General features: G+C 37.9%; 1 long non-coding RNA gene and 1 other non-coding gene across 2 annotated transcripts in view; both read left to right on the top strand.

Moving 5' to 3' along the window:
• Positions 1-314: 314 nt before the first annotated feature.
• The window catches only part of LOC138812361 (uncharacterized), a 53,299-nt gene continuing 28,316 nt past the window's right edge, over positions 315-25,297 (top strand). The window contains exons 1-3 of the long non-coding RNA XR_011367605.1: positions 315-581; positions 1,623-1,730; positions 6,388-6,438. This is a non-coding gene — a long non-coding RNA (uncharacterized lncRNA). The remainder of the gene's footprint in view (positions 582-1,622; positions 1,731-6,387; positions 6,439-25,297) is intronic.
• On the top strand, positions 23,705-23,806 carry LOC138812366 (U6 spliceosomal RNA). Its single transcript, XR_011367607.1, has one exon. It is a non-coding gene; the product is annotated as a U6 spliceosomal RNA (small nuclear RNA).

The raw sequence follows: 25,297 nt of genomic DNA, 5'->3' as shown, positions 1-25,297 counted from the left end.
ATCCTTAGTTCAAGGTCCGGGTCTGGCAACAAACAGACATATACAACAATCTGTGCAGCCATCTGCCTAAAGCAGGTCACCCTCTTGTCTCCAACTGAATTGGACATTGGTCCCTGGGATAAGGGCTGGGGGAGCCGCTGTCTTCTTGACTCAGCCCATGCTGCTTGCATCACAGAACTCTGGCCACACCCCCATTCTTTCATGGTTATTTCTGACCAATGGGATACAAGAATGGTGACCACGCCCACATTCCATGCTGCCTAGTAGCACCCTGGATTCCCTCTGTTAGTTTACAACTCTACCAGCAATTGAGGAAGGTAGAGGTGGCTAAGTGGTGAGGAAGAGACTCAAGCAACTTTGGAGTATAGTAGGAAATTGAGATGCCTGCCCGCACCCCAGCTCCCTCCTCCCCTTCCCAAGTTGCAGGATTTTAAACCTCAGGCAATGGTGCACTGCCAACCAGGCCTAAAGCCCTGACCTGGTCCCTGGCCCTGGTTCTCTGCTCTTGGTCCATGTGTTTCGCTGCCATTGCTTCTTGCCCCACCTGGAGCAGCCTCCAGCAGCTTTTCCCAGCAACACAGGTGAGTGGCTTCCCCCAAATCACAACTAACTGTGATCAGACACCCCTCCTTGGGCACCATGACCCATGCTTGTTTCCTCACCCTGGCTCTGAGGAGCCATCTTTCTGTCTTGGGCATTTCTGAAACAGAGACTCAATATATGCTCTGATTGGACTGGATCGAAGTCTTCCTATCTGGGAAAGGTATGCTCTACCAGGCCTGGCCCTCTGTAGTTGGGATGGTAACCATGTAGCACCATGCTCAGTCATCGATTTAGATGGATTATCCCAAGCTTTTGGTCCACAGCAGCCAATTCTTGACCACAGGTGAAGCTCTGGGAAGGGTCACAACCATCAGAACTCATTCTCCTCACAGGACAGTTTGAGGAAACAAGGGATTTATACAGAGGGAATCTCTGGAGCATGGCTTGGCATGGAGGGAGTGGCATTCAGAGAAGGTTCTCTGCAATTCTGTGAGCAAATGACAGGAAGATACCCACAAAGGGCTCAGGTGGGGCCAGTTATTAATCATGCAACAGCTGGGGATTTTGAAACAAAACATGGGTCTCTTTCATCGTTACCCTATACCCATGAGGATGGGGATCCTTCACTGTGTTTAATTTTGCATCTGGGGAAACCGAGGCACAGAGAAGTCAGGTAACCTCCTTATGACTTCAACTTCACAGGAAGCTCGGCCTGACTTCACTACCATGCTCCCTAGGACAATGGGTGATATTCAATCCGCTTCTTGTGGTAGGGAGTCCAGTTCTTGTCAGTTGTGGGGCTTGAACACTAGGCATGGGCGCTGTTGCTGAGCTCCTCAGCAAAAGGCTAGTGCTCTACTACTTGAGCCCACAGCACCATTTCTAGTTTTCTGGTGGTTCTTTGGAAATAAGAGTCTCAGAGACGTTCCTGTGGGGGCTGGCTATGAACCATGATCCTCATATGTCAGCCTCCAGTGTAGTTAGGATTAGAGTTGTGAGCCACCGGCACCCAACCTAATTTTAATTCTGACTTTTCCCTCTCTCTTTCATAAAAACTGTTTGAATGGGTGCTGGTGAAGGGGGCCCAGCATCCCCATGTGGCTGGAATCCAAGGTGACCGTCTCATTCTGGAGGTGGGCTGTGGGTCAGGAGCTGTCTAGCTCAGCCTGTTGAAACAGCACCCTGAGGTAAGCCACACTGTGCCCTGGCTAGATCATGAAATTCATTGTCCATCCAGCCTTACTGGACTTATTGTATTGTATTGCTTTCTAAATCATTTTCTAGCACCTGGCCAAACTTATGATACTTAGTTATGGAATGAAAATGTAATGCCTTCTTAAGAAAGTCATTTAGGGCTCTGGGAATGTGGCTTCATGGTATGGTGATTGCCTAGTATTCATGAAACCCTGGGTTCAATTCCTCAGTAACAGAGAAAAAAGAAAAACACTAGAAAGAATACTGGGCCACAAGTGGTAGAGTGCTAGCCTTGAGGAAAAAAATGCTCAGGAATAATTCCCTACCCCTGAGTTTAAGCCCCTGGACTGGCAAAAAAATTAGTAAATGGAAAAGAAAGAACACATACTTGAAATATATAATTGCTCCTTACATACTGACACCTGACAATAGCCCCTAATTCATGTACTTTACTTATGTTAGGATACTGTGTTGAAAAAAGTTTTGTTCATTAAGTCACAGCAATTAATGCCAGGAATGTGCTTGGATGTCCGCTGAAGATTAATTCTGGAAAGTCAAGGATTCCAGCATTTTGTGTCATCACTGCTAATCACAAAGTGAAAAGTAGTCTGCGTGATTTTGAAATCTTTTTGGTCAGTTTTGCCATCAAAAAGGCAGAGGCTAATTAATAGTTATGACAGAAAATAAGGAGTAACTCCGGATGGAAGGAAAAAATGATAGTAAATAAGGTATACCAGAAACTGGTCTAGAGAACCATTTTTGGTTATTGAAGAACTATTTGTCAACTAGGCTTTTCCTCATTGCCTTTAGCATTCTAAATCTCTTAGGCTAGTTCTTAATCTCTGCGTGGTAAATGTATCTCCTTCTATGCTGTTCTTTCATATCTTATCTCCTTTGTTTTCTAAAAATCTCATTCTTTCTATATTTCTCTATGAACATTTCCTGATACTAAATACACCTATACAGATGTCACAGGATGCTAATGTAAGGGTCCCATAGCTCATGATTCATTAATGTAACAAACTGGAAAAGGAGGACATATTTATTGCTACCTCAATTTTTTTGAAAAGCTGCAATGTCATCATTTGGTTAAAATTTCAATTCTTTGTCTACACAGTGTGTCAGTGCACCTAAATGCAAATATGAAATGGGTGCTGGTGGTTTACACCTGTAATCCTAGCTACTCAGGAGTTTGAGACCAGAGGATTGTGGTTCAAAGCCAGCCTTGTCAGGAAAGTCCATGTGAACCTAATCTTCAATTAACCACCAGAAACCAGGAAGTGGTGCTGTAGCTAAAGTGGTAGTGAGGTCAACTTGAACTGAAGAGCGGAGGGTCAGTGCCCAGGATCAGAATTCAAGCCTCAGAACCAACAAAAAAGGTGAAATATGACTTTAAGTTTCCCCAAAAGGAACGACAAGATCAATAATCTTCCCAAGCAAAAAAAATTAATTCCAAAATGATTCAATGCACCTACTTTTGGTGAGTTATGTTATGGAATCTGTGCTGGACATATTCTCTAAAAACAAATCGTTTAGGGATACAGGTGGACCCATTGCAACAATAAGATGTACAAGTCATTATGTCAAAAAATGAACTTTACAACTTTGGTGGGGGGAGGATGGGATGGGGGAAGAGGGAGAGTATGGGAAGGGATGGGAAGGGGAAAAAAAGAAGAGGCAACAATGCTTGATAAGAAATGTACACATTATCTTCCCCGTGTAATTGTAACTCCTCTGTATGGTATTCTCACAATACAAAAGAGAAAAAAATGTCAAATATTAGCTTTACAAAAAACATCTAATATTTCTTCTTTGAAGAGAGATGTCTATACAGTTGATGTCACTTGGCTTTCTTACTATCTTAGTTCGAATCCAACCATGGCAGTAGAGTCTGTCAAACTCTTATCTGTAATTACACAGCATAAAAACCACAAGTGTAATTTTAGTTCAAGCAGCAGAGCTTTGGGGGCAGGTTAGCAGGAAACAAAACTGTTCAGAGACAGGATCCAGCCTAGGAGTTCAAGCCCCATAACCAACACAAACTAAAAAAACAAGCAAATAAAACCCCCAGATATTTCATTGGGACCCTCCTTAAAGGAGTACTGGTCTGAGAAGAGGCTTCTTTTGCTGATCATAATCACTGGATACTTTTTTGGAATCCTTATTCTCTGGAAAATTCAGGACCAAACTAAAGGAATTGATAACTGACTCCTGAAACAAGGGAATCATCTCAGGGGTGAAAATACCATCGATAAGACACTTTAAAGCCTCCATGTCTTTGTTTCTTACCAGTAGAATGGTTTTGGGGGGGTCCAGTCGTGGGCCTGAACTCTGGGCCTGAGCGCTGTCCATCGGCTCTTCAACTCAAGGCTAGCACTCTACAACTTGAGCCACAGCACCACTTCTGGCTTATTTTTGCTTATGTGGTGCTAACGAATCGAACCTGGGCCTCATCCATGCAAGGCAAGTGCTCTACCACTGAGGCAACTTCCCAGTCCCTGCAATAGAACATGTTTTAAACAACGTTATTTCCTTTTGTTCTATGCTGGCTTTCAAATGGCACATTATTTCTTTTTGTAATACTCTCAACTAGGAGTTTACAGAAAAGTTATATATGAGTAAATACACACACGAAAAAGTCAGGGACAGAGTTTCCTTCAAGCCTTGGGATTTTTTGAACAGTAAAAAGGAAAGCACAATTTAACTTGAACTTTGTCAATCCTCTATGTTCCATTCCTTTCCTGGGACCAGTTTCCACATCCAGTAGCAGTTACTTCCAGGAACAATCTACGGTGCTGCCTGAGATATAATGAATGTTTTCTTGCTTCACCGAAAAAACACAAGGACATCCTGCTCTGAGGTTACACGTGTTTCAGAGACAACTTAGTAAAGAGAAAATATGAAATTTATATTGCTTTTAAATACATTTTCCATAAGTATATTGAGTTCAAACTTTGTAAGTTCTCTATGGATTAAGGCGAATTTTAAATGGGAAGAAGATTCTCAGATCATTTTTTTGTGAGTGTATGTGCTGCGCATTATTTGCCAACTGTTCATGAGTTAACAGTAAGGAAACAATAGCAATAATAAGAGAAAGAGAAGTTTTGTGTTTAAGTATAAGGGTTCATAGAAGACTCTACAAATAAGACAACATTGAAACAATAAAGCCAAGTCCAGTATGTAGATTTATGAGAGTGATATAGAGAAAGCATTACTCGTACGTGGAACAGGAAGTATGAGGCCACTCCCTTTCTAAATCATGCTTGCTAATCACGCAACTTTGTAGACAGTAGAATGGAAGCATAATTCTGTTTTCAATGCAAATCAGATATAAGAGCATGGACTTAATTGGAAAAAAAAGATCATCCTGAGAGATCAGGGATTATACTAGCCATGAACTGGTGGATAAGATCACATTTATTTTCTTTCCTTTACTTATGTATTTTTTGTTAGTGATGGTCTTGGCACTTGAACACTGGGCCTGGGAGCTGTCCCTCTGCTATTCAGCTCAAGGCTAATGCTCTATACTTGAGCCACAGTGCCACTTTCAGTTTTCTTGTAGTTAATTGGAAAAAGAGTCTCCAGGATTTTCTTGCCCAGCCTAGCTTTGAGCCCTGTCCTAAGATCTCACCACCACCCAGCTAAGGATCACATTTCTAACAGTGTACACACAGCATATATAATGTGCATGTTCATCTATCTTTATATGAATTCTTACGTTGAAAATCTAGGCTACAGCTTAGCCTTTACACTCACAAAAATGTTTGTAATTTAAAAGTTGATACTACTGGAGAAATAAAACCTAAGAATGTAAAGGAGTCTGGGAAGTTCCGTATGCATCCAGCCTGGGCAGAACAGTCTTTGAGAAACTATAATTAACCAGCCAAAAGCTGGATTGGAAGCATGGCTCAAGTATTGGAATACCAGCCATGAGCAAGGTTGCTGAATAAGATCTTGACGCTTTTGCATACATACATACAATCATACACATATATACAGAGACACATATATGCACTCACAAATACACATATGAAGCAACTCTCAGAATATGTGGAAAAGGTAGAAAACAATAGAAAATATGTCCTGAGTAAGATTGGAATCAAGTGATAATTTTTAATGTTAGAAAGTCCTCAAGTGAACCTTCTTCAAAAAAGTTTAAGAATATTACATAGATAGGGACCAGAGTCAAGTAATCATTATTAATGGGATCAGGTCCATGGAGGAATGAATCAGAGACTCCTGCAGGTACATCTGAAAATGTTCATATTCTGTGTCAAATGTTATAACATCTTTGAAAAGAGTATATGAACACTCTGAGCAGTATAGTGGATAATATTACTGGAGAAGTTCAGAATTGCTAGTCTGTATCTCGATTAAATAAACCAAGAAACAATGGAGGGGAAATGTGATACAAGGCTAGAATTCTAGCACTCAGACTAAGACAGGAGATTAGATAGTGGAATTACACAGTGATACCTTCCCTGGACCAGGTAGTATAATTTTGTCTTAATAAAACAAACCAAACAAGAAAGGAATACGCAGTTCGAAGTTTGGGCTAATATTGTCATTATATTTTGAGAAGTCGTTTCCTGTTGAAATGCAACTCATATATAATCCTCAGTTGTGTTTTAAATGTTCTCTTCATTACAGAACATTCTTAGATGCAAAATGGCTCATGATTCCCATCCAAAATTTGAAAAAGTAAGTAATCATCATTCTGATAGATTCCAAGGATAGGATGAAGGATTACAAAAGCTTAAGCCTGGAGAAATAGCAAAGTTAATCTAATGTAGGACTATGTAGATCTTGCTAAATTAGAGTTTAAATTTAAAATAAACATTTTGGTTTTGTTTGTAATTTCATATTCTATAGGATACTACAAAATTCTTTTAAGTAGAGGGTTTAATTGATAAAGTTACAAATGTTTCTTGCAATCTATTTGCCTAGAATATTCTTTCATGAGAATTAGAACTCAGTTAATAGATAATACCAACACTTCATGTATAAAATGAAAATGTGAATAATGTAGACAGAGTTGGCAAAAAATGGATGATATTAATTTATAAATTTAGAAAAGACGATTTTTTGAGGTTTTGGTATAACATGGTATGAAGAGAATAATTGTGTGTCATCTGTCTTCTACCTGTATGTAACACAGGTAGCAATTTCCTTAATAACGTCTTCTGTATACAGTGAGAAAACTGCTAGGTTTGGGATTTGTTTTTTTTGTTTGTTTATTTTATTAGTTTGACCTAGGGCTTGAACTCGGGGACTAGACACTGTCTCTGAGCCTCTTTGTGCGCAAGGCCCATGCCCTACCACTTCAATCTCAGCTCACTTGTGTCTGGCTTTTGCTGGAAAGTTTATTGGAGATAAGAATCTAGAGAACCTTCCTGCCTCGGTGGGCTTTTGTCAACGTCTAGTGCGTTGGAGTCCCTGGGTAAGGGTAACAAAATCACCAGGACACAGGGGATGCAGAGTGCAAACAGCAATTGCCACTGCATGCTGTGCTTTATTGTTAGTGGTATTTAATGACAAGCAAGCATGATCTTTGCCAAGATTTGGTCAGAAGACATTGACACAAAAATTTCAACAGATACATTTTTACTTGACCTATGAGACAATGTCTTGATATATTATTATCTAAACTATTTTAGAGCATGTTCAAACCAATCAGGAAAATGCTTGACCAGCTGGTCAACTATGATTAAGCAATCAGAAGAGCTACTTCCTCAGCTCCCAGGAGTCTGTGACATGTGTTTTGAGATAGGGAGAGAGAACATTTTCCCTCTCTAGCCCGGCATGCCAAGAACTTTCCTAATACTCAAACACAGTCCTCAGATAATCCTGAGGCCGGAGTCTGCACCATTCTGCCCCTTCAACATAGACCCTGAGTCTTCACAATTTCCTTCTTTTTTCTTTTGTTTTAAAAGTAAAGCTTTCCACAGAGTTATCATAGACGCTTGCATTGGTTTCATAAATATCAAATATAACAGTACAAGTGCAAACAAAATAATAACAACCATAATTTCCACACCACTAGCAGTATGTGAAATGCTTTGTAGTATTTCTTTTGGATCCAACCCTTCCAATTGTTTAATAAATGCATCAGCAATATTAGAAGCATCATCATTTGTAAATTGTTTACCAAAAATATCATGTACATCAAATTGTAACTGAGCAATCAATTGAGCAGCAGTAGAATTTCCATATAAATATTGCTGTATTACATTCTAATCATATATATATATATATTATATTTTACATTAGTAATGCAAAAGGTAGTAAAATTGCAATCACATTTTAACAATAACTTTTTTTCACAACCAATAACTTGTTTCCTAACCATCCCACTGTCTGTTTAAGAAAATTAATCTGTGTTTGTAATAGAGTATCATTTTCTACCTGTGAGACCCACAATTCATGTGAATCCCGGTGACATTCTTCCACAAAGTGCTAATTTGTAAGGAAGTGTGTAGGGCAATTCCAGACACCGCAGCAACAGTGGTAATAGCAATTAAGTTTAAGATGACAGCTACCATGGCTCCAATCATGCACTATGTACATTGTAGTAGTTTGGTAAAAAATTCAATAACAACACTATCCAAAGGATTTTGGGACCATTCTCTTCCTAATTTAACAGTAGCCAAATATGAGTTCTTTGTTGTAATATCATGGTACTATACTGCCATTAAAATTAAGAGAGGAATTAATGCAAGAACACAGGCGACAATTAAAACAAGAAATAGTAGGAGAAAATGTATAATTTCCCACTAAAAATGCATAAGGCAGAGCTACACAAGCAGTTGCATCATGAGATTTGTACAAAGTAAAATTATAAGTGGATGCAGAGTTCACCGTCCCTGAAAACGATCCATTTGATAGCATCATGGGTTTCAGCGCCGCTGCGACCTTCCAAAGATGAGTCTGAACAGCATTGGGTGCAGCCATGAAAGCCCATAGAGCATCTGCAAAGCCTCCATCTCCCTAGGCCATCAATTGAGCTCCAGTAAGCTATCCATTAATGGCTTCCGGCATCCTAGTAACATTTGATAAATCACATCTGGTAATATTCCATTCTGAACATGTGTTAATAAACTGTCCAAAAGGTCCTCAATTAATAAAATTATTGAACATTTTCCCAAATGTTCCTCTACCCTCTTGCCACACAAAAGGCTGATATTTTAAATCAATATAAGTAAAATCAGGGCACATAGGTAAGGATAACTCGCCATCAGTGACACTTTCCCAGCTACTATTAATGGCCAAGTAGTTAATTGGTGCAGCTGTGTTTTAGAATTGGAAGTGCGTTTCCCAGGTAAAACCCAATGTTGCCAATTCATTACTAAACATGGAGGAGGCCCCAGAAAAACAGGCAAGGAATGAGTATAGTAAGTAAAATTTAAAAAGGTACCATCATCTTTATTGCAAAATGTGAAATTATTCCAAGGAGGAGATAAAACAGCAGGAACAGTATAGACTGTTATATACATGTCTCCCCAAACAACAGGTTCCAATAAAGGAGGGTTAGGAACAAAGTCCCAATAACTTACATTAGCATTAGCATGGACAGAGTTTACAATAAGCAGGGCACATGGCCAGGAACAAGTTCTCAGCCGTGACAGGTTTACCATTAAATTGTAACATCTTTTGTCCTTCTCCAGTCAACTTTTTAACCTGCCCCCAGGTGGGCAGTGGGGATTTCTTTTTCCTCAACTGGTGGCGGATTCCTTGCAAGATATGGGGCTGTCCTCACTGGGCCACGTCTGTATCCATCAGGCAGGAAGCTAGTATTGTTTGCCATCCTGTGTAGACACAAAACCTTATCCTTGCCCCTTATGTAATAATGTTCCTAGTTGCCATTCTGCATCCAATGCAATCTTATTCCATACGGGAGCATTTAAATAAGGTTTTTGTGATATTTGCTCAAAATGGTGCTCAGCTCTAGTTAAAATATCTCCTTGTGGTTAGTTTAAAAAATTAAGAACATAAAGAGCTTGATGTAAAATTATTTTAGGATTTTGCATGGAATACCACAAAATATCCATACTTTCATCCAACCTTTTCCTCATTTTAATTTTTTTCATTTGTTGTTTTAGTGTGCCATGAACACATTCAATAATGGCTTGTCCTTGGGGGTTATTTTCTATTCCTGTAATATGTACCACATCATAAAGTTCACAAAATCTTTTAAATCTGATACTTTTATTGGCTGGTCCACGTCAGTCTTCATTTTGGCAGGCACTCCCATAATGGCAAAATCTTCCAATAAGTGTTCTATTACATGGTTAACAGTTTCTCCCATAAGGGCAGAAGCCCAAATAAATTTGTAATACGTACCTATTGTAACATGTACAAAGGAAAAACAGCCAAAGGCTTATACATGGATTATATCCATTTGCCAGAGCTCTATAGGTTGTAATCTGGGAGGATTTACTCCAGCAGGTACAACTCTCAAAGCATTGGTCTGCAGATAGGACACCTTTTTATAATTTGTTTACCTTGAGAATAAGGTATTTTATAAAGCATATGTAAATAGCTAGAATTTGTATGTAAATGAGAATGATCCTGTTTAGCAGAACAAAATTAATTTATCAACCTGATTATTGCCATATACAAGGTACCCAGGTAAGGAAGAGTGAGCTCTAATGTGAGCTACAAACACTTTGGCATTACGTTGTTGCAGTGATGCTTGTAATTGTTTAAATAATTGGTTTAGCTGGGGTTTAGATGAATGTGTAACTGCAGTGACTATATTACTCACAACTCCTACAGCTTAGGCAGAATCAGTAACAATATTAACATCTCCCACAAAATCTTGTAACACCTTAATAATAGCAAAAAGTTCATTTTGTTGAACTGATGCTTAAGTAGTTCTTTGTACCCAATATTTATTTGTTGTCTAATAGCACTTTTTGTTTTGGAGCCATCTGTAAAAACAGTAATAGCAGTTGAAATAGGGGCCTTGGTAATTATATTATTAATGATAAGTTGTTGTTTACCCAAGCAATCCCACAATCTACCTTTGGAAAAAATGATAGGAAAATTGCCCAGTAAAATTTACTAATGCTCTTTGTAGCATTTCAGACAGGTTTAACAAATATTTTACTTGGTCTTTTGGCAAAGGAAAGATGATTTCAAATAAATCATGCCCTGATAGGATAAATACCAGTTGCCTGGCCTGTTGAATAATAACTGCCAACTGTTGTTCATAAGGCATAATATTTTTTGTAAATCTATGCAGTGTATAAATCCATTCTAATGGTAGCTCATTTTGTCTTATAATTCCTGTTGGGTATTTTCATGTATCTAAAATATATAAATTTATGAGTTGAATAAGCGTTACTCGATGTAAAAACATTTTTTTATTCTCTGTTCTACAAATTGTATTTCTCTTTCAGCTTCCTTAGTTAAAGTTCTTTTGCTATGTCAATCAGGCTCCCTTTGTAACATTGAAACAAATTATGTAATAGATAAGTAGGAATTCCTAATGCTGGTAGCATGCAAATAATATTTCCTAGTAACTTTTGAAAATCATTTAATATATGTAATTGATCACGTCGTAAAGATATTTTTTGAGTTGTCACTGTTTGTCTACAAACAATATATCCTAAATATTTTACCACCGTATCTTTTTGTATTTTTTCAGGTGCTATTATTAATCAAAAATCTTTAAATATAAAGTGTAAACACTGTAACACCATTTCTAATTCTGTTATATTTGGTCCTCCAAACAAAATATCATCCATATAATGAAAAATATAAATGTGAGGCCATTTTTGTCTAACAGGTTTTAAGGCTTATCAACATATATCTGACACATAGTTGGAGAATTCATCATTCCTTGGGGCAACACCTCCCATTGGAAGCGCTGATGAGGGGTTTGATGATTTATTTGTGGTAAAGAAAAGGCAAATCTTTTACAATCTTTACATGTACAGGAATGGTTAAAAAAAAAGCAATCTTGTAAATCTATTACTATTATTGGCCAATTTTTAGGAAGCATGGCAGGCGACGGTATACCAGGTTGTAAAGCCCCCATAGGGTACATGGATGCCTTACCTCCTCATAAATCAGTCTGCAATCTTCATTTCCCTGACTTCTTTTTAATAACAAATATTGGAGAATTCCATGTTGACATAGAAGGCTCAATATGTCCTTTGGTTAACTGTACTGCAACTAATTGATGAGCTGTTTCTTATTTTTCTTTAGATATAGGACATTGTTCAATCCAAAGAAGTTCCTCAAATTTCCCTAATATCTTTATGGGCTCCATCTAAAAATGTTAAAATTGAATATAAGCTCCCCATTGTTCCAGTACATCTCTACCAATTATGTTAACTGGAACTTCCATAATATAAGTTTTAAGGATAGCTCTCTGTCCGTCTTCTGAGGTTATAGTAACATATGACACTGTTTGTCCTATAAAATTTACAGGAGTATTGCTAACTCCTTTAATATTACAGGGGATTATTTTATATAATAAATGATTAGGCCATTCATGAGTTTTAATAATTGTAATATCTGAGCCAGTATCTATTAGTCCTGTCAATATCTTTTCCTGAATATTAATCTTAATCTTAGGCTGCATTTTAGTAATATGAGTAGTCCAAAACACATTTTGTTGGTTAGTACTTTCAAATCCCCCAATGTGGAGTGTAAATGACTTTCCAATAGATATATATGATAATAACAAGATTTGAGCAATTCATTCTCCCTTTTTAAAGGAAATATGTGCAGCAGCTGACATTAAAAATTTTATTTCCCCAATATAGTCAGCATCAATAATTCCTAAATATATTAAAACTCCTTTTGCATTAAGACTGGATCTACAGGTCAATAGGCCAAATGTTCCTTCAGGTAAAGGCCCATAAATTCCAGTAGGATATTTTTGTGGCTTATCACCACCTTTCAAAATAAAATCTTTTAAGGCTGGTATGTCCACTGCGGTGCTGTGGGCTGTGGCAGGAAGAAGGGAAAAAATGGTTGGCTGCCCTCCATTATTAATCCTGGGCCCCGGGGCTGTCCCAATGGAGACTTTCCCTGCATAGGGTAAGCATCTTTTATAGGAATTCCTTTATTGTCTATTTTTGATCAAAACTCCCTTGCCCAGTGCTTCCATTTTTTACATTTAGGGCAAATTCCTGGTCCTCTCTTGTTAACGTCAGTAGCCTTTTTGACCCTATCCAAAACACTTTAGAGGGTTTTGTTTGCAAGCATGCCAGGTTAGTGGCCATAGATTTAGCAAATACCTGCATACACCTGGATTCAGATGTAACGTCTTTGCAGTCCCTTAAATATGTATTCACATCCCCAGATTCTTTAATACGCAATAGGGTCCGTCTACAGTCCTCATTAGCATTCTCATAAGCCAACATGTGTAGCAGTTGTTGCCCTGCAGCCTCTACCACAACAGTACATTCCAAGGTCAATTTCAATCGTGATAAAAATTCAACATAGGGTTGATTAGGTTTTTTAATTTCTTTAGTCCAAAAGCCATAATGCTCTCCTACTGGTCAAATCCTTTCCCATGCCTCAATACCAATGTCTCTTAACTCCTCATGGATCTCTTCAGGAGAGTTCACTTACATATGAGCATCCGCATATTGTTCTGTTCCACTTAACATGGGAAAGGTTATGATCTGCAGGTGTGGATTACTGCTCTGTGCATTTTGTTTAGCCCTTTTTGTACATAACTCAGTAAACCACATTTGCCATTGTAGGTATTTCGGTTTCTTAAGCAAGGCTCTACAAAGCATCTTCCAATCCTAGGGAGCAAAATTATTGTAATGTCAGGCAAGCCCATTAAGCAATTCCTTAACATAATGAGACTGAGGACTGTTAGGTTTTTAAAAAGAGGAAGCTGAGTAAGAACAGCACCACGAACGTGGTATTCAGGTAAGGGGTAGTTTTATTCAGTAGACCTACTGGGACCAGGCAAGGTTGGAACTCCACGAGGCTGGGAAAAGCCTAGGAAAGAGAGAGCTGGGAAAGAGAGAGGAAAGAGAGAGAAGAGAGAGCTAGAAAAGAGCAGCAAGAGAGCAGAGAGCTAGAAAAGAGCGCGAGAGAGCAGAGAGCTAGAAAAGAGCAGCAAGAGAACAGAGAGCTAGAAAACAACAGTGAGAGAGCAGAGAGAGAGAGAGCAGATTGCTAGAAAAGAACAGTGAGAGAGCTAGAAAAGAGCAGAGAGCAGAGAGAGCTAGAAAACAGCAGCAAGAGAGCACCTCTGGGTCTGGGCTAGGCATTATCTAGGGTATGGGCGGAGAAAGGTGTGGCCACATCAAATTCAGATGTGATCTCAACGGATGCAGATGTGACCTCTTCCAGGAGTCCCAGTTGCATAGGTAATGCAGGTACTGGGTGGAGACTTTGCTGCGAGGAGGGTGGAGTCTGCTCACCATCCTGTAGCAGACCTTATATTCCAGCCTTTTAATAATCATAAAATAGGGCATGGATTCTCTCGGGCTACTTCCTGCTGACAAGGGGGCATCGACAATAGGGGTAAAAGGCTGGAATTTGGTCCCCTCCCAGAGAAGGCAGTGAGCAGCAGTGGTACCTTGGTGGCATGAGTCCTTAGATGAAGCCTGGAGAAGTCTGATGAGCATTGAGAGGCTGGAAAAAAATACTCCAGAGCAAATAAATGGCAAGAGGAAGGACTTGGGGCTGAAAATGTAGAAATGTCCCTAGATACTTCTGACATCTGGCGACTAGGTAGAGAAGTCAGGTGACAAAGGCAAGAATATAAATTCCTGTTTAGTTAATAGGTAGACAGGTATAGACATTTGATGGGCAGGCTTCTTACTTCCACTGACCTCCTGGCTCTGGTAAATTTTGAAAGGGCAGGCACAAAGTAGCTGATGTGACATCTCCTCTTACTCCTCTCCATGTTCCCTTGTTCCCCAGACTGGCTGAGTCTAGGTGCTCATTGCTGGGATGGCTTGCCCAAGTTGGTATTCAAGGAGGCTTGAACACAAGGCCTGGGCACGGTCCATGAACACTTCTGCTCAAGGCTAGTGCTCTACCACTTTGAGTTACCTTAGTACTTCCAGTGTTTGGCTGCTTAGAAATAAGAATCTTGAGCCATGATTCCAGCCGGGCTCTTTGTAGGTTAGTTGGGAGATGGAGTCTTAGGGATTTTTCAGCCTGGGCTGACTTTGAACTGCAATCTATGCCACAAAAACCCTTTATTATTTTCAATTAAAACAACAAGGAGATCAAGTAGAATAAGTAGAACTGACCTGGTTCTTATCAATAATTGACAGACAAATATTCTGAAATGACAAAACTCAGTAGATGTGATGAGAATTTCAGCACAGATATGCCCAGTATTTTAGAACCATGTAGTCAGTAGAATTCACAACACAAAACAAAAAGGCTTATCAAGAATTGCCAACAAATATTCTGAAATGACATACCTCATTAGATGTGATGACAATTTTAGCACAGATATGCCCAGTATTTTAGAACCATGTAGTCAGTAGAATAAACAACACAAAACAAAAAAGGCAAAACTCAAAACCTAAAATTTTAACAACAATGTTTAGACATCTTTGCTAACAAAGGCACATCACATGGTTGAGCCTCAGTTACCAGGGCCTGTGAAGAGCGCAACTTGTTAGCAAGGCACCTTAGAATAGATGGATGGAATAGTAAGTTTGGTGGAAGGTTAAGGGCCATATAGGGCCAAACCCTAAAGTCACCATGTGGCCAAGATGGTGAACTCAAGATGGTGAATTTCTGAAAAAAAAAATGCAAAGACACCTTGAACAAATAGACCAAGACTACAATTGGCTAGCCTTTGAAAGAGAACCTAGAGGGGGTCGTTGGGACCCAGCCTGCGTCACACTCTTCAGGACACAAGCCAAATGTAGAAAAAAGACAGCGAGAGATAGGGAAAGTTGGACATGAATGGCAGAGAGAGAACAGAGAGAGCCCAAAAGTAAACAGACTTCTGACCATTTACCATTGAAGTAGCAAAAACTGTCTACATCTGAGAATGGCATAAAAATGAGGCACTCTGGCTTTCCAGGGAGAGCAGGAGACATTTTAAAGGGGTTTCACGGCTCAAGCGTGATTCGCAGCACCCCATTAAAAGAGTAGGAGAGTCAGTCTGGTGAGTGAAGTAGAGCTGACGAGGCGGAAGCGGCGTCCCAACATTTCCCAGAGCCTTCTAGAGAGAGCAACAGAGAACCATAGAGTAGCTTCACTTACCAGAGTAGAGAAGTGGTGTGGACGTGGATTATGAAGGCCAGCAATGGTATCGATGAGCTCTGTCCGCAGCAGACAGTTGGGTTCACAAAAGGCCATCAGAATTGTGCGTATTCCTCAGAGCAAAAAGGGTAAAAACAAACAGAACAAGAAAAAAGACGAAAAAAAAAAACAGAGAAATCCCAGCAATCCTGAATTTAAGCCCTTTATCCGAGTCACGGCACCATTTATGTTAGGTTTTTAAAAAAAGGTAGCTGAGTAAGAAGAGCACCACACACGTGGTATTCAGGTAAGGGGTAGGTTTATTCAGTAAACCTGCTGGGAACAGGCAAGTTGGCACTCCACGTGGCTGGGGAAGGCCTAGGAAAGAGAGAGCTGGGAAAGAGAAAGGAAAGAAAGAGAGGAAAGAGAGAGAAGAGAGAGTTAGAAAAGAGCAGCGAGAGAGCAGAGAGCTATAAAAGAGCTGGGAGAGAGCAGAGAGCTAGAAAAGAGCAGCAAGAGAGCAGAGGGAGCTAGAAAAGAACAGTGAGAAAGCAGCGAAAGAGAGCAGAGTGTTTGAAATGAACAGTGAGAGAGCTAGAAAAGAGCAGAGAGCAGAGAGAGCAAGAAAAGAGCAGCAAGAGAGCACCTCTGGGCTTGGGTTAGGCCTTATCTAGGGTATGGGCAGAGAAAGGTGTGGCCACATCAAATTCAGATGTGACCTCAGGGGATGCAGATGTGACCTCTTCCAGGTGTCCCAGTTGCCTAGGTAACGCAGGTACTGGGTGGAGACTTTGCTGCGAGGAGTGTGGAGTCTGCTGGCCATCCTGGAGTGGACCTTACACGGACCATACAACATTACTGCCTTCTTAAGTTTACCAATATCATCTACAGCAGCACCTTAATATCTGGCTGGTTGAGATATACCATTCATAGGGGGTCGTTGAATTACAGGATAAGAAAAAATAGGCATTTCATCATCAAAGTCACTGTCTGAGCCCTGTGTTTTGTGAGGGAATGATGCTGTAAAAATTGCATTGGCCAGTGAACGAGCTGAAGGCTGCTTTACTTTCAGTTTCTCAGGTTCTCCTTTCACTCTGCTAATTTCCAACCCCATATGTTGTAATTTTGATAATATCCATTCCATTTGCTCAGACATTTTGTTTACACTTTCAGTTTGTTCCTTTTCAGCCTTTTTTACCTCTTGTTTTTTCTCTGTGAACTGCAATGCATCCTTATCTATTGAGTCCTTAACCTCAGAGTCCAATTGTAAATCTACTATAAAAGGGGTGGCCTCTTTCTTTAAGTCTGCTTTTAATCTTTCCTCATTCAAAGCTTTAAAAAGGGTATGTAAAATAGCCCAAATGGACCAAAATCTAATAGGAATCTTTTCCCCTTCTCGAACAGCTCTTTCTACGTTATTCTTTACTCATTTCCAATTATCGACATCTAATGTTCCTTCATCGGGGAACCAAGGATTCCATTCCCTAACTACATTAATACAGATTTCTATGTCAGAAGAAGAAATATTTAGACCATAAGCAGCAAGTAAATGTTTAAGCATAGTTAAGTATGGAGTAGATTTAACTTGTCCCATCATCCTGTAATTAAAAGTACTTACCTGAATATCCCTTCCTGAATTCAACCATGAAGGGTCCCTGTTTGGGTGCCAATTGTAACGTCTAGTGCCTTGGGGTCCCTGAGTAAGTGTAACGAAATCACCAGGGCACTGGGGATGCAGAGTGCAAACAGCAATTGCCACTGCATGCTGTGCTTTGTTGTTAGTGGGTATTTAAAGACAAGCAAGCATGATCTTTGCCAAGATTTGGTCAGAAGACATTGACACAAAAATTTTAACAGATACATTTTTACTTGACCTATGAGACAATGCCTTGGTATATTATTAATTTGGGGGGGGGTCTGGTCATGGGGCCTTAACTCTGGGCCTGGGTGCTGTCTCTCAGCTCTTCAGCTCAAGGCTAGAGCTCTACCACTTGAGCGACATCACCACTTCTGGCTTTTTTCTTTTTGCTTATGTGGTGCTGAGGAATCGCACTCAGGGCCTCATGGATGCAAGGCAAGCACTCTACCACTTAGCCACCTTCTCAGCCCTGTCTTGGTATATTATTTATCAAAACTATTTTAGAATAAGCTCAAACCACTTTTCCAATCTCAGGAAAATGCTTGACCAGCTGTTCAACTATGCTTAAGCAAGCAGAAGAGCTACTTCCTCAGCTCCCAGGAGTCCATGACATGTGTTTTGAGATAGGGAGAGAACATTTTTCCTCTCTAGCCCGGCATACCAAGAGCTTTCCTAATACTTAAACACAGTCCTCAGATAATCCTGAGGCCGGAGCCTGCATCATTCTGCCCCTTCAACATAGACCCTGAGATTTCACAGTCTTGAACTGTAATCTTCCAAGCTTAGCATCCTGATTATCTTTGATAGTTAAAAAGTATAAATATAAGTAATATTTGCAAGAATTCCAGTGGAGGAAAAATGATGCAACCCAGTTAATAGTGGTGTTCTTTCCAGAACAAGGAGGGCATCACATTAGCAGAGATGCAGTGTATTTTCACAATGGAGATAAGCTATACTTGTGTGAATTAAGGGAATTTTGAGGTACACCCTACAAATTGGAAACTGGTGGGCTAGGATGACTTTATGACATAAATCTTGTGATTGATAGTCATGAAATAATAGCTTAATCTGATAAAAAAAAACTGCTTACTCTTGAAGAATTAATTATAACATGCTTCATAGTTTTATCCCATATCAGAATGTGGCTCTTTTTCTGTTCACTTCTCAGTCTGTAACACCCCATTGGAAAATGAATCTATTTCAGAATTACATAACATGCAAACAGGTATATTTTGAGTCTCTCAGGTATGGAATGTTCAGAATTTTAAAATGAGTAGTTATTAGTCCTAGGAATTTTGAAGAACAAATACATTCTGTCCTCTTAACAACTTATTTACTTTTAAAAGTTATGGGTTTCCATAGAATGAAAATGTTTTCTGTGTTAGTATAAGAAAGTAGTAAATTTATTCTATTTTCAAAATATTGGCAAGTATATTGTGAAAAATTGTCTAGTTGGATATTCAAGTTGGTGATCCTGTGATAAAGAAGAGGTAATTAATTCAAATTAGATGCCAAATAATACTGATTTTTAAAAAGTTACTACATAAAGAATAATATTTACTATACCAAAACAGTGAAATTTTATTTCATCAGCTTATTTTTAATTTAATTTTATTATGAAAGTTATGTGCACTGGGGTTACAGCCATTGTAAGGTACTGAATACATAACTTTTCAAACTTGCTATCCCCTCTCTCATTTTTCTCACAAAAGTTGTAATGTACATTTCCAACTTATTGTGTTGTGTGAATTGCCATTGCATTGGTTTGCTCTTTGTCTTTGCCTCGCCATTTTTTTTGTTCCTCTTCCCTTCCCTAATTAAGGTAAATGTATACACAATACACAGGGTACGAAAATGAAACACAGCAGGGGATTAACCATAGGGGAAAATCTCAAAGAAAATAGAAATCACATAGTACATCAAAAACAACAACCGCAAATTAATATCTCTCTTTCCATATCTTGGAGGTCATTTTGCTCATCATCAGCTTATATGAACATATATATGCATAACAAAGCCACTGGAAAACAGTAGTTTCATGGACACTATATCATGAAAACAACATGTTAACTTTTTTTGATGGTAAAGGTGGAATTAGGATTGTTGAATTCGCGATTCTGATAAAGGAATTTCAAAAAAGTTTTAAAATTTATGACAGGTAAATTTTAATTGTTCAAACTTTTTAGCAACATAGCCTATTAAGGACATTTAAAATTGTCTGGGAAAATAGGCTTTCATGCAAAGAAATCCTTGGAGGCTTAGCTGGGAGGGAGCAATGTGGGTGAATATGGCTCATTTTCACACTAAACAAACAAGCCTCACAAACCTTGCTGTAAATCCTGTAGGTTCCCTTGAGAATTGTCCTTACCCAGGAAATATATTTTCACTGTGTGAAAACAAGGTTTTAGTGGAATTTAAATTCAAAGTTCTTAAAAAAAAAAGACATCAAAATTTGTGAATTGACATTTAATTACCAAACAGTAATTCTCTCAAAAAGAAGGAAAGATGTAATTCAAAATCACATTATTAAAAGTATGAGAAAAGAGTAGTGGAGAAAGATGAGAAAAACCATAGAGGACTGTTATCTCTCCAGTGGTGTAATGGGTTCTTTATCTTGTTTCTTCCATTCTATTTTCGTCAGCTATGAAGAGTGTCTCAGGACTGGAGTAACCAGTTCAGACAAAGAATACTCACAGAATGGGGACGGGGAAAGTGGCTCAGTGGTAGAGCGCTTGCCTTGCATGCCTGAGGCCCTGGGTTCGATTCCTCAGCATCACATAGGCAAAAAGAAAACAGCCGGAAGTGGAACTGTGACTCAAATGGTAGAGCGCTAGGCTTGAGATGAATAGCTGAGGGACAGCGCCCAGGCCCAGAGTTCAGGCCCCACGACCGCCCCCCCCAAAAAAAAGAATACTCACAGAAGAAAATATTTTCAGTCGATGTAGGTGATTTATAACCTTTGACAGTCTATTCAAATCTGTTCAAAATTCTCCCCTACCCTAACCTGCCATCTTTGAACAGCTTTGTTTGCTTTTCCCAAGACTGCCCTTCATTAACTGCTTAAAATTTTGTGAGGTCATATAAATACTTTCTAGAGATTGCTGTTTGGTTGTGATTTTTGTGTGTTTTTGTTTGTAGTTGTGTTTTTAACTGAATTTCAAAAGGTTGCACAAGTGGGTTGGAATTAAATATGTCCACCTAATTGTCCAGTGCTCCTGGATCAGAGGCAATACTTCTATCATTCTTAACCAACCCTTTCTCCAAGACTTATTTCAGATTTACCACTTCCTTTATTACATGTGTACATTGAGTATTCTAGCTGTACTTGCCCCTTGTTCCATTTTTCATTCATTTTATGTCTTTAATATTATTCCTTTCTGGTTTCAATATCCTGATAGTCATTCTGTTAAACTGTCAGTTAATAGTTTGAAAGGCTTATATACATTCCATGGAGTTTCAATCCTGCATATACTTGAACTGATGTCAGCTTATATTTCCATAATTCATTCATCTGCAATAACAATTTGTAAGACTGGAGACGTGAAGCACCTAGACATGATTTTATTCTCATCTTTTTGGAAGATTAATCTTTAGTCAACAAGAAAGTTTAAAAATCACTTAGAATTTATAGCTAGCTACCAGTTTTTATAAATGGCTTTGTACATTGGTGTGTGATTATTTTATTTTACATGGGATGATATTTTCTACTACCTATAAGTTTTGGACAAAGAAGAAAACTAAATTTTATTACTGTAGAGTAATATGATAGAAATAGAAGACAAATTTTACGTTTATCACATATCTGATCAGTACCCATAATCAAGACTTAAAGTCATATTTCTTACTATGTTAGACAGATAGGGAAAATATGATAAGGCAACACATGATTGGGCAACTATTAGTAACTTTTTAAAGTGTGCATTCTTATGTGATGAAATTTACTTTATTATCCAATATTTGGGTTTGAATTATGGGAGGCAGATCTATTTTACACATTTCTGGAAGGCACCTACTGATCAACGCAAATGGTGGGAGATACTATTTCTACACTTTAATGAATGGTTGAACTTATTTGGCATTAGTGCTGAGTAAATAAATCAACTCTATTGTAACTTGATTCCTACACTTGAAAAACTTAATGTCACTGTCATTTACTTGTCAAGTGTTATTTTGGTGAATATGATTTTAAAAAGTTTATTTGAAAAGTTATATACTTTCAAGAGATTAAATGTAGGTTATCATTGGTTTGAGAATGACAACATTTTTATACTACAGAACCAAGATTTACTGAAGTACCAGTGTTTTGAAGTACTAAGGGTCTTCTCAATTAATGTTTTTCGAAATTATATTGGACCTCTAAGTCAAGTTTTCCTAGCCTTGGTAGAACAATTATGGATCTATCATTCCAGGAATTATTTTTTTGCCTACTTATGCTGGACTGCAATCTTTCATTCATCATTAAGAGAGGGGTATTAAAAATAATCTTGTGACATTTGGGATTTTGTTTACTCATATGGGCTGCTCATCTGTAAATTGAAAGTTTGAACTACATTACTTTCTCTCATATTTTGTGATCTCATCATTCATTTTAAGTTGCCTTACATTTCACAATTGCTTACTGCTAATTCCTGCAATGAATTGGGGCACTGAAATATCATAGGAAGTGAGAAATTGAGATGGGTCTTTAATTACTTTCTGTTAGCATGTTGCATGGGCCAAGATGAGAAGGTTTGCCCATGTTACCTGATGATGCAGATAACTGGGACCTGATATCCTCAGACCCGTGGGTACTGCAGAAGAATAATAGCTTTTAGGCATCATATCAGCAAAATTTGGGTATAATCAGTAAGAATGTTTCAGAAATATGGAGAAAAACACTTTGGGACTAGCGAGTTAACACAATATACACAGCAGCAGTGTGAAATCTCTTCTAGATTAGAGGAAAACAATACTGTTTTTTTTTACTATGTGAATTCAGAAGACCACGAACACTTAGAAGGTATCACAAGTTTATACCGAGGACATTGCATTGATACTTTTTATATTCTATTATATATTCTAAACCTAATTATTCATGTTTCAATCTATTTATGGGAATAAATTTCAATTTATTTGTCAAATTATCAATCAATTCTAGTAAGAGTCACTGTGTGAAATTTAAGATCAATACATATAAATATAAAATATATAAGTATATATATTATGAGAAATTGTTATTCATTGTTCTGTTGTGGTTAGGGTATCAAAGGCAACTCTGCTTTAAAGTATTATTCCATTATCTCTACCTCAGTTTTCAGTAGAGTTAGACCTAAAACTTTACCATTTGTAAATTTACAGCCTGGAGGCAAGAGGAAACACTTTGATTAAAACATAACCAATTTAAGCCTAATATCGAGGAGAAACATATGGACTTCTCTAGGAGGTATGGAAATATCTGGTGATAGAAAGTCAGTAGTGTAAGTTCCTGCCTTGTTGGATGGTAGACAGGCCAGGATATTAGGTAAACATGCATATGAACAATTTTTTCACATTCTTGGCTTTAGCTACTTTTAAAATGATAGGTATAATAAACAATTATATTTTGATAAAATACCTTCTATTCTGAATATTTCGGTCTGCAGTGTTCATCTCTCTATGAACCCTTGTAACTAAGATTAATTTTGTTCCAGTAAGAAAACTATGCTGTCAGGGTAAGATATTCTGGTTGGTCTGTTCCTACATGGAAGAAGGGTGAAGGGTAAGGAACACATTTGTACCACTGAGACCTCATTTAGGAAATTTTAAGCTGCAGAAGTTTAGAAGTAGCTCTTATGCAAGGCTTACTTTGAATCCATTAGCTCCACAACGCTAACTCCGTTGATAAGTACTTGAAAAGCCATCACCTTTGGACTTAGCTATAAAGGCTTCAAAATATGATCAAATTTCAAATGAAAACGACAAAATAGTCATTGACAAAAAATTGCAAATGTGAGCAATCGACCAAACAATATAAGTTTTTCCCACTATATACAGAAATTTATAGAAATAAGATCAATAGCATATTTAGGAACAATAAAGGTTCCTTGTTACAAATAGGCAACCAAGGATATATGCCTGTATAAAGATTGCATCATTAACTACTTAAACTAAGAGGATACTCCATGCTTCAGCAGTCGGTCTACCCAAATTACAACAATACAGAGATTAACATGGCACTTGCACAAGGATGATATGAAAATGTGTGAAGTATTCCATATTTTTCATTCTTCAAATGCAAGAAATGAAAAACAGTTATTAAAAAGTTGATTACAAAAATCAAGTGTAACAAAACCTGTAATTCATAGAATTACAGGTTAGTTTGACATCAGTGTATTAAATCTTCACCTTCGAACGGCCCTTACATAGAATAACCTTTAAAAAACTTGAAATTAGATAACATTATCTTTTTATCCCAAAGAAATAAAATAATATAAGGACCTCGGGAAAAAAGGAATCTTAAACTTGTTCTATATAGAATGTAATCTGAAAGGACACATTTATTAATGAACCTTTATATTATAAAACAATATAGACTGCAAAGTATTATATCTAGAAGACAATGAAATAGATTATGAACTTTATAGAAACATAGATACTTTTTTCAGACAATCACCAGGATTATCTTTAATTTCTATACTATTCATTTCAACAGAAAAAATAAAATTAAAAATATTCCAAACTCTGCAGAAATCATTATAGATGCATACAAACAACTCTTAAATACATTTTGAGACCAAAGTCATGCAATTCACGTGGAAGAATACCATGGAATCCATAAATTTTTAAATTAAGATATTACTGTTGTTTTGTATTATGAAAATATTTTGTAGGGACAGAAAGGATGGACTGGCACTTTTGAAATTTAAGAAACTTAACCAAACCATTACTACATAGGAGTACAATTTGTACAGCCTTCCATAACTTCAAAAGTAGTGATACATACTTATCCTTTTGGCAATATCAGATGAGGTTTCTTCCAAGTTGTTTTTCAGATCCGGTTTGATATCATGATTCAACAGAAGGAGGTACAGCATATCTTTGCTATTTCAATTCCCAGCAACAAGATTCAAGGGGGTCAAGAGGACTTTAGTTTGGAGATTGGTATCTGCATCATGATGAAGTAAGAAAGAATCCATTCTGGTATTATTCCACATATAAGCACTGTGCAGGGTTGCCAAGCCATTCAGAATTATAGCATGAATATCTGCCTTGAGCTACCAACTCATGGACAATGTCTAAATGTCCACTTTAGGATTCCTGATGAAGAGGGGTATACTTACCTCATCTCTAGTGTTCATATGAGTGGCCTTTTTGAAAAATAGTCTCGGTACTGTAGTAAGCCGATTCATTTCGACATCCCAAAGAAGAAATTTGCATGGATTCTTCTCCATTATTTTCTTGCAATTGATACCTTTCTCACGTTTTCATCTTGTTCCTTGTCTTCATCAGAATTGCCTAACCAGAGACTTTGAGTACCAGTGGAAATGAAGTGTCCATGTATGTCCCCAATAGTTCAGGTTGGTTGTACTGGTCAGAAAAATCTGGTGAATTTTCTGCATATGTTAATCCACCATGATTTATTTTCTCTTTTTCCATTTTTACTATTTTAAATTATTCTAACTGGAGAGTAGTGAATTGATAGAGAGCAGAGGAAAGATTTTCCTCCGTATTCAAATGCACAGACTGAAAATGAGGACCAGTGCTGTCTTCATA

This window comes from Dipodomys merriami, unplaced genomic scaffold (genome assembly GCF_024711535.1).
Source record: "Dipodomys merriami isolate MVZ:Mamm:240054 unplaced genomic scaffold, mDipMer1.0.p SCAF_568, whole genome shotgun sequence".
In the NCBI taxonomy this organism is placed as follows: Eukaryota; Metazoa; Chordata; class Mammalia; order Rodentia; family Heteromyidae; genus Dipodomys; species Dipodomys merriami.
The sequence above is the reverse complement of the archived record's forward strand: the minus strand, read 5'-3'. Positions and strand labels throughout refer to the sequence as shown.